This window comes from Rhinopithecus bieti, unplaced genomic scaffold (assembly GCF_001698545.2).
Source record: "Rhinopithecus bieti isolate Rb0 unplaced genomic scaffold, ASM169854v2 scaffold_65, whole genome shotgun sequence".
Taxonomy (NCBI): Eukaryota; Metazoa; Chordata; class Mammalia; order Primates; family Cercopithecidae; genus Rhinopithecus; species Rhinopithecus bieti.
Genome location: NW_016803344.1, coordinates 3,941,406 through 3,952,024, shown reverse-complemented (window position 1 = coordinate 3,952,024; position 10,619 = coordinate 3,941,406). Strand labels below are relative to the sequence as shown.

Here is a 10,619-nt window from a genome sequence, read left to right as displayed (position 1 = left end):
TGCTTTTGGTGTTTTAGACATGCCCATGCCTATGTCCTGAATGGTATTGCCTAGGTTTTCTTCTAGGGTTTTTATGATTTTAGGTCTTATGTTTAAGTCTTTAACCCATCTTGAGTTAATTTTTGTATAAGGTGTAAGGAAGGAGTCTAGTTTCAATTTTCTGCATATGGCTGGCCAGTTTTCCAGCACCATTTATTAAATAGGGAATTCTTTCCCCATTGCTTGTTTTTGTCAGGTTTGTCAAAGATCAGATGGTTGTAGATGTATGGTGTTATTTCTGAGGCCTCTGTTCTGTTCCATTGGTCTATATATCTGCTTTGGTACCAGTACCATGCTGTTTTGGTTACTGTAGCCTTGTAGTATAGTTTGAAGTCAGGTAGCATGATACCTCCAGCATTGTTCTTTTTGCTTGGGATAGTCTTGGCTATACAGGCTCTTTTTTGGTTTCATATGAAATTTAAAGTAGTTTTTTCTAAATCTGTGAAAAAAAGTCAATGGTAGCTTGATAGGGATAGCATTACTTTAGGTAGTATGGCCATTTTCATGATATTGATTCTTTCTATCCATGAGCATGGAATGTTTTTCCATTCGTTTGCATTCTCTCTTATTTCCTTGTGAAGTGGTTTGTAGTTCTCCTTAAAGAGGTCCTTCACATCCCTTTTAAGTTATATTCCTAGGTATTTTATTCCTTTCATAGCAGTTATGAATGGGAGTTCACTCATGATTTGGCTGTTTGTCTATTATTGGTATATAGGAATGCTTATGACTTTTGCACATTGATTTTGTATCCTGAGACTTTACTGAAATTGCTTATCAGATTAAGGAGACTTTAGGCTGTGATGATAGGGTTTTCTAAATATACAATCATATCATCTGCAAACAGAGACAATTTGACTTCCTCTTTTCCTATTTGAATATCCTTTATTTCTTTCTCTTGCCTGATTGCCCTGGCCAGAACTTCCAATACTATGTTGAATAGGAGTGGTGAGAGAGGGCATCCTTGTCTTGTGCTGGTTTTCAAAGGGAGTCCTTCCAGCTTTTGCCCATTCAGTATGATATTGACTGTGGGTTTGTCATAAATAGCTCTTATTATTTTGAGATACGTTCCATCAATATCTAGTTTATTGAGAGTTTTTAGCATGAAGCAGTGTTGAATTTTATCAAAGGCCTTTTCTGCATCTATTGAGATAATCATGTGGTTTTTGTCATTGGTTCTGTTTACATGATAGATTATGTTTATTGATTTTCATATGTTGAACCAGCCTTGCATCCCAGGATAAAGCCGACTTGATCATGGTGGATAANTTTTGCTTTCTATTTGCTTGGTATATATTCTTCCATCCTTTTAGTTTGAGCCTATGTGTGTCTTTGCATGTGAGGTGGGTCTCCTGAATACAGTACACTGATGGTCTTGACTCTCTATCCAATTTGCCAGTCTGTGTCTTTTAATTAGGGCATTTAGCCCATTTACATTTAAGGTTAATATTAGAGATGGGAGTTTTGTCTATAAGCCCCTGACTGGGGCTGCTACCTTTCTTTCAGAGATGCCCTGCCCAAACAGGAGGAATCTAGAAAGGCAGTCTGACTACAGTGGCTTTGATGAGCGGCAGTGGGCTCTGCCCAGTTCAAACTTCCTGGGGGCTTTGTTTACACTGTGAGGGGAAAACCGCCTACTCAAGCATCAGTAACGGCAGATGCCCCTCCCCGCACCAAGCTCAGGCATCCCAGGTCTGCTTCAGACTGCTGTGCTGGCAGCGAGAATTTCAAGCCAGTGGATTTTAGCTTGCTGGGCTCTGTGGGGGTGGGATCTGCTGATCTAGATCACTTGGCTCTCTAGCTTCAGCCCCCTTTCCAGGGGAGTGAATGGTTCTGTCTTGCTGGCATTCCAGGTGCCACTGGGGTATGAAAAAAAGCTCCTGCAGCTAGCTTGGTGTCTGCCCAAACAGTCACCCAGTTTTGTCCTTGAAACCCAGGGCCCTGGTGGTGTAGGCACCTGAGGGAATCTCCTGGTCTGTGGGTTGCAAAGACCATGGGAAAAGTGTAGTATCTGGGCTGGAAGGCACTGTCCCTCAAGGCACAGTCCTTCACGGCTTCCCTTGGCTAGGGGAGGGAGTTCCCCGACCCCTTGCACTTCCTGGGTGAGGCGACACCTCAGCCTGCTTCAGCTCACTTCCCATGGGCTGCACCCATTGTCTAACCAGTCCCAGTGAGATGAGCCAGATACCTCAGTTGGAAATGCAGAAATCACCCACCTTCTGTGTTGATCTTGCTGGGAGCTGCAGACCAGAGCTGTTCCTTTTTGGCCAGCTTGCCCATGACCCCAGAAACATTTTAATCATAACTATATTTCTGAGGCCGGGCGCGGTGGCTCAAGCCAGTAATCCCAGCACTTTGGGAGGCCGAGACGGGCCGATCACAAGGTCAGGAGATGGAGACCATCCTGGCGAACACAGTGAAACCCCGTCTCTACTAAAATACAAAAAACTAGCCGGGCGAGGTGGCGGGCGCCTGTAGTCCCAGCTACTCGGGAGGCTGAGGCAGGAGAATGGCATAAACCCGGGAGGCGGAGCTTGCAGTGAGCTGAGATCCGGCCACTGCACTCCAGCCTGGGCGACAGAGCGAGACTCTGTCTCAAAAAACAAACAAACAAACAAACAAAAAAACTATATTTCTATTCCAGAACCCAGCATGTAATTCTTGTTAGCCCTGTGAGGACAGTTTCAGGCTGAGGGCCCAATCCCACAGGACTGCCTCCTGCATTTCACATGCCAGTCACAAGTATTAATAGTATGTTATCACTTATACTTCTGACCAACTGGCTCTAAGTCACGGATTCCCATGATCTCCATCTGGAGTTTGATTACTTTGCTAGAGTGGCTCACAGAACTCAGGTAAGCACTTTACTTATATTTCCCCACTTATTATGAAGGATTTTGTAAAGGATCCAGATGGACAGCCAGGCGGAAGGGGCATGTAGCTTCCACGTCCTTTCCTGGCATGCCACTCTCCAGGAACCTCCACGTGTTCAGCTTCTGTAAGCTCTCCAAACCCTGTCCTTTTGAGTTTTTACAGAGGTTTCATAATGTAGCCATGATTAAATCATTGGCCACTGGTGATCAACTCAAACTTCAGGCCCTCTCTTGTCCCCTGAAGTGCAGGATGGGGCTGCGAGTTCCAACCTATTAATCACATGGTTGGGTCCCCTGGCAACCAGCCATCCATCCAGTGGTTATCTGGGGACTCTTCAAAAACCACCTCATTAAAAACTCAAGTGTGGTCAAAAAGGGATTGTTATAAATAACAAAAGACATGTTCACCTTACAGCTCTGGAACTATTCTAAAACTATTTCAGATCCGAGGACAACAGGTCAAATATTTTAACAAAAGATACTCCTACTGCTCTAGTCACTCAGGAAATTACAAGGCTTATGAGCCAGGAACTGTGGACAAAATCAAAATATATATTCCATAATATTGCACCTTGAAACAAATGAAAGCATAGAAAATCTCAGCAAAAAAATAGAACCAAACAGCAATTATAGAACTTAGAAATACTATAATCAAAATAAAAAACTCACTGGATGGGTTCAATAGTAGAGTGGGGATGACAGGAATAGAATCTGTGAACTTGAGGGTAAGTCAGCAGCATATACACAATCTGTAAAATGAAGAGAAAATAGACTGAAAAAAAGAACAGAGCCTCAGATATCTCTGAGACAGTCACAAACAATCCAATGTTCATATCATTAAAGTCCAGAAAATAAGGGAGAAAGAGCATGGACAGAAAAAGTATGCGAAGAAATCATGCTGAAAACTTCCCATAGGCCAAGCTTGGTGGCTCACACCTGTAATCCCAGCACGACGGGAGGCCAAAGCTGGCTGATCACTTAAGGCCAGGAGTTCAAGATCAGACTGCGCAACATGGCAAAACTCCGTCTCTCCACAAAATAAAAAAATGTGCCTGGTATGGTGGTGTGTGCATGTAGTCCCAGCTACTTGGGGGACTTAGGCAGGATTGCCTGAAACTGGTAGGTCGAGGCTGTAGTGAGCCAAATCACACCACTGCACTCCAGCCTGGGCGACAAAAAACAAAACAAAAAAAAAGAAAGAAAAAGAAAATTTTTGGCAGGGCGCAGTGGCTCACCCCTGTAATCCCAGCACATTGGGAGGCCGAGGCAGGTGGGTCACCTGAGGTTGGGAGTTTGAGACCAGCCTGGCCAACATAGTGAAACCCCATCTCTACTAAAAATACAAAAATTAACCAGCCGTGGTGATATGTGCCTGTAGTCCCAGCTACTTGGGAGGCTGAGGCAGGACAATTGCTTGAACCCGGGAGGAGGAGGTTGCAGAGAGCCGAAATCACGCCACTGCACTCCAGCCTGGGAGACAGAGCAAGATGGAAAAAAACAAAATTCCGAATTTGGCAAAAAACATAAAATTGCAGATCCAAGAAACTCAGCAGACGCCAAATAAAATAATGTACCCAGCATAACCTACACCAAGACACATCATAATTAAATTCTGAACACTGAAGACAAAGGTCACAGCTGGAGAGAAGCAACACATGGCCTATAAAGGAACACCAATATGAAGAACAGGTTTCTCATCAGAAACCATGGAGTCCAGAAGGAAGTGGCATATCTTCCAAGTGCTGAGAGAAAGACCTGCCAATCACAAATCTTATATAGATGGTGAAACTATTCTTGAGGAACGTAAGGGACAAAAGACAGTGTCAGGCATACAGAAACTAAGAGAATTTGTTGAGAGCAGACCTGTCCTTAAAGAATGGCTAACAAAATCCCTCAAAAGAGAAAGACTATGAAAATAAAAGACTGGGATTTTCAGCCCTTTATTGTCCCATTTCAGTAAAAATAGAAGTAAATATAACATCCTATCCTTCATTTCATTAGTTTCTATGATCATATTTATGGTTGAAGCAAAAGTTGTACATTTTCTGATATGTATGTAGAGGTTATACTTAGGACAATTATATTTTTCTAGGTGTGGAGGATAAAGGAATTAAAAGGAAGTAAGGTTTCTACCCTTCAATGGAAATGGTAAGACACTGACACCAAAGCTGTGATAACTTACATATGAATAGAATAGTAGCTAGAACAACCACTACAAAAACTATACAAAGTGGTATACGAAAAAATTATAAATAAAGTGAAATTCTAAAAAATATTCAAGTAACCCACAAGAAGGCAGAAGAAAGGTAACCAGGTAACAAGAAACAGGGACAAACGGTAAACAAATTAAATTCTAACATGTCAATAATTACTTTAAATGTAAATGGACTAAATACATTAATTAAGAGACAGGAGTGCAATGGGTACAAAGTTATAATTAGAAAGGAAGAATAAGTCCTGATGTCCTATTACACAGTACAGTATCTCAAAATAGCTAGAAAAGAGGATTTTGTATGTGCCTGTAAGAAAGAAATAATAAATGAGGTGATAGATATGCTAATTACCCTGATTTGATCATCACACAATTTATTTATGTATCAGAACATCACATTGTACTCCATAAATACATACAATTATTATGTGTAAAAATTTTTTAAATTAAAATAAGACAAGATTAGCTGAGTAGATTTAAAACGTTACCCAATGATATGCTGTCTATAAAAAACTCAATTCAAACATAATGATATAGCTAAGTAAAAGTAAAAGCATAGAAAAAGATATATCATGTAAGTATTAAATTTTAAAAAGGAAGAGTGGCTACATGAACATCAAAGTAGACTTCAGAGCAAAGAAATTACCAGTCATGGAGAGGAATTTTACATGATGATAAAAGATCAAGATCAATTTACCAACAAGAGATAGCAAACCTAGGTGTGTATGCACCAAAAACAGATCTTCCAAATACATGAAGCAAAAACTGATAAAGCCGAAGGAAGAAATGGACAAATCTGCTATTACAGTTGGAGACTTCAATGCTCTTCTCTAAGTAATTGATAGAACCACTAGATAGAAAATCCACAAGGAGCCAGGCGTGGTAGCTCATGCCTGTAATCCCAGTACTTTGGGAGGCCAAGGCAGGAGAATCACTTAAGGCCAGGAGTTTGAGACCAGCCTGGGAAACTTAATGAGACCCTGTCTTTACAAAATAATAATAATAATTTTATTTTATTTTTGGCTATCAATCATGCCACATTATTTTAAATTACATATGAAGATCTAACATGTCACGCAGGGACCATTTTACCCACTGCTTTTATTGGTCGCCAATCTCTTGTCTCTCTCTTCAGCAACGGTGAGGCAGATACCTTTTCCTTGGGGAAGATAAATCCGTGGTATGTTGCCCTTGCAAATAATAAAAATGTTGGAAAGTGAAGTGGCAAAGCTGTTGCCATTGGCATCTTACATGTGAACCACGTCAAAAGATCCAGGGTGCCTCTCTGTTGGTGATCATACCAATTCTTCCCAGGTTGGCACCTCCAGTCACCATACACAGGTTACCAGTGTCGAACCTGATGAAGTCAGCAATCTTGCCAGTCTCCAAATCAGTCTGAATGGTGTCATTCACCTTGATGAGGGGATCAGGGTAGCAGATAGTGTGAGCATCATGAATCACCAGATGAGGGATTCATTTTGTGCCCACGAAGATTTTTCTCACTTTCACAACTTGTACTTGGCCTCCTCAGGTGTAATACGATGTACAGCAAAGTGACGTTTGGTGTCACCGATCAGACAGAAATTATCTCCCATCTTGTCAATGCTGATGGCATCCATGAATCCAGCAGGGTAGGTTATATCAGTTCGGACCTTGCCATCGATCTTAATGAACCGCTGCATGAAAATCTTCTTTACTTCCTCTCCTGTCAGGGCATACTTAAGTCTGTTCCTTAGGAAAGTGATGAGGGGGAGACAATCTCTCAACTCGTGGGGACTGGTGGATGGACAAGGAGCAAACACACCAGTCAATTTATCCAGTATCCAATACTTTGGAGCTGCTACCTGCTTTAGATGCTTCTTGGGACCAGGAGCCATGGCTACATTAGGCACGGAAAGAGAAAAAGTAATAATTTTAAAAATTAGCCAGGCATAGTGGCACAAGCCTATAGTCCTAACTACTCAGGAGGCTGAGGCAGGAGGATTACTTGAGCTTAGGAGTTTGAGGTTGCAGTGAGCTATGACTGCACCACTGCACTCCAGCCTGGACAACGGAGATAGACCCTGTCTCTAAAAAAATAAAAAATAAAATAATAAGGATATAGAAGAATTGAACAACACCTTCAACCAACAGGATCTAACAGAGCAAACAACCCTATAACAGCAGAATACATGTGCTTTTCAAGTGCCTAGGGAGCATTCACCAAGATTAACCATGTCCTGAATTTTAAACCAATCTCAACAAATGTTAAAAAATAATAATAAAACTAGAAATCCCTAATCATCGCCCTCTTTTCCAAGCTGCCTGTGACTCTTACCCAGATGTTCTCCATACATAAGCTTTCAACAGGGGAGAATGATAGAACTCCCTCGAGAACCCCCATTCCAGGTCACTGAGGCACATGAGCTTCTACTAAAGAAATCATTTCCAGTAAAAGGCTACAATAAAGGGAATAGATGTTCCCACTAAGCCTGGATTAATGAGTACTCTAACTTGGAGAAAAGTGATTATTTCCAGCGCTGCCTCTGGCATTCTTTCTCCACCCAGAAGTGATGCTGTGAGAAGTGAAATTACTTATAAATCAGTAGTGCCCCAAGCACTTTTTAAAAGAGGCCCCACATGTAAGCTCCACTAAATATAAATAATAAGGCTAATAACACCTCCCTCATCTTGTCTTTATCTCTGGGCCTGGGAGGATCAAAGTCTTCCGAGAGGTACAGCTTCAAAGGCGTCTCCTTCCCAGATCCAGGAATGGGCGCACTCCAACAGGCCCCTACATCCTCGGCTTCCACATTTCACAACTGTTAGAGGCTCCAAAGCATTTACAGTGGTTGACAGAGTCTTTCTGAATATGACACCTCTTTTATAAAATTAATGGCACTATTTCCAGTGGCGGCATCAGCAAAGAAACTCCTTTGCAAGGGCAGGGTGTCCATCCCATTGTTTGATTTTCTGCCATCCCTTTAAGTGCCTTAATGCAATGCTTGTATGAATTAAGTTGACTGCCAACAAATTTTGCTTTGAATACCTTTTACATTTCAAGGCACCCCTGGAAATAATCGGAGACTATGGGAGACGTGGAATTAGGGAGCTGCGGGAAAGCAGGGTTGACAGTGCCATCTCAAGATTTGGCAGGCTTCATTATTCAGTGGCCAGAAGTAGGGAGGGGGGATAGTCTGGGGCCTGAGAGGAGGGTTGCTCTGATGGGCTGGACTGGCTCTGGAGTCACTGACTGAACCAGGGACCAGATGCCTGCAGAAGCGTGGTTCAGGGTTAGACCTGCAGAGAGATGAATCACCCAAGAGAGTGTCTAAACCCATCCTCATAGGGTTAACAAGAATTTAGATGCCAGGTTTGGGGCAGAAATATAGTTATAATTAAGCATTAAGCAGGTTGCACTCTGGCCCAATTCCTTAAACTGAAAGTCATGCAGCTCAAGATACTAAGTGTTTAAATCCCCATTTTCCCCATAGATAGGACTTCTGATGTTAGAATCATAAGGCTTTTAAGAATTGCTCAAGGTATTCTTCATATCCGGAATTCCAGCAGGAAAGGCTGATGCCTACCAGTTTGAAGACCCCACGAGGAACCAATTCAGCATGAGAATGCCGTTTCTTCATCTCCCTGTCCTATGACTTCACCCTGCACTCTTCCACCAATCAATAATCCCCATACCTCAGCCCTTTCCTAAACCCTTAATATCCCTAGCCCCAAATTCCTTAGGTTGGTGGAGTTGAGGTTTCCTCCCACCTCCTCATTTAGCTGTCCTATGATTATTAGACTTTTTCTCTACAGCAATCCCCCTTGTCTTGGTATATGGTCTTGCCAGGCATTGGGCAAATGATCCTGTTATATATCCACTGAGCCATATGTGGAAGCCTCGGGCAGTGCCGGTCAGTATGAAGGAATTTGGTCCATTTCTAAATTAGAATTTGGGGTTGTTGATTAATTGGGGTAAGGGGAAGGAAATCATCAGGATGTGGAAACTGCATTCTTTGGTGACTCAGCTCCTGTGGGGTCCTTAAGACCAGCTGGCATCAGTAGTTTCATTGGTATGCAGAACCTGAAAGAGTATCTCAAGTGGAAAATTTAATGTTTTATAATGTTCAAGCTGTTATCTATAGAGCAGCTAAGGGGAAGGATCATCTCGTAACAGGGTTCATGTAATTCTGAGTCAATAAGCGCCAAACAGCTGTGAGGAAGTGGATCAGAGAGCAAGCACACCTCATGGTTAATGCTGACTGTGCTGCAAGCTTGGTTTATCTTCGTTTCTCCCCCTTCCTTCTTCCCTGATTAATTTTATAAAGTCTATAGGGACAGTTTCACCGCTTAGATGTTCCCATCCCTCCTCTGCTGTCATCTCTCTAGGCTGGAACCCCAGTGTGCATGGGCTTAGCATTGGCCAGATAATGGGAATGGTGGTCTGTTCCCACCTGCTCCCACCTCTATAGCGATTTTTCTCTATCAATTAACCCCTCTCTCTCTCCTGTACCATCGACTCTCCCCGTAAACCAACTCCTCCCCAGCATGCAAACATCTCCCCCATCTTAAAAAACAAAATTGTTCTTGATTCCCAGTCCAGAAGCAGCCCCTTCTCCTCCTCCACAAATAACTAAACTTACTTAGGAATGCCCTGCATCTGGCCTGCACTCCCTCATCGTCCAGCAGAGCTGCACCTGTGGAAAGCAACCTGCAGCCCTTGTGTTCCACTGCACCCCGCTGCGGCCCTGGCCACAGACCATCTGACCGGCACTCAACAGTGGGCATACCCCAGGACTGACCACCTTCCTCCCTGAAACCTCCCCTGCTGGGTTCATTGCTGCCATGTTTTGTGTTCCTCCTGCCTCTCTGGTTTCTCCTTTGGACACTTGGCTGGTTTCCCCTCTTCACATGGGCTTCCGTCCTGCTCTCTTTTCTTTTGCTCCTTAGCAGTACTTTCTCCCTGGGTTCCAAGTGTCACCCATGTGCTGACAACCGCTGGGCTGAAATTTCCAGTGCAGCCAATCCCCTGAGCTCTGAACGCATCCTCCCGACTGCCTGCCCCACATCTCCCGCTGGAAAATGGCACTTCTGTCCACATGAGTGTGAACCTACACTCCTGCCTTCCCTCACCCCTGCACCCAAACCCTCAGCCACCCCTGCGCCTGCTCCCTCTGAAATCTCCTCTGCCAGCTGCTGCTCCTTACATCCGCTGCCACTGCTCATGTCCAGAACACTAACATCTCTCCCTCGACCTCCACAAGCCTCCCAGCTTCCATTCCTGCCTTCTCCAAACCCCACACAGCCCTTGAGCCACCATGGTCATCATGTCTCTTTCTTGCCCAGAGTCTTCAGTGGATTTCCACTGGCTTTCATTGAGAGCTGTAAGTCCTGAACGTGACCCCCGAGGCCTGGCATCTGCCGCCATGGGCCCCCTTTCTTGCTGTCCTTACCCCTTTGTCACTGTGTCCAGTCACACTGACCTCCTTTCAATTCCCTGAACTCACAGAGCCCTTTCT

General features: G+C 43.6%; 1 pseudogene; it reads right to left on the bottom strand.

Annotated features, from left to right (window-relative positions):
• Positions 1 to 6,209: 6,209 nt before the first annotated feature.
• LOC108533159 (40S ribosomal protein S4-like) lies at positions 6,210 to 6,998 on the bottom strand (annotated as a pseudogene).
• Between the last annotated feature and the right edge of the window lie 3,621 nt (positions 6,999 to 10,619).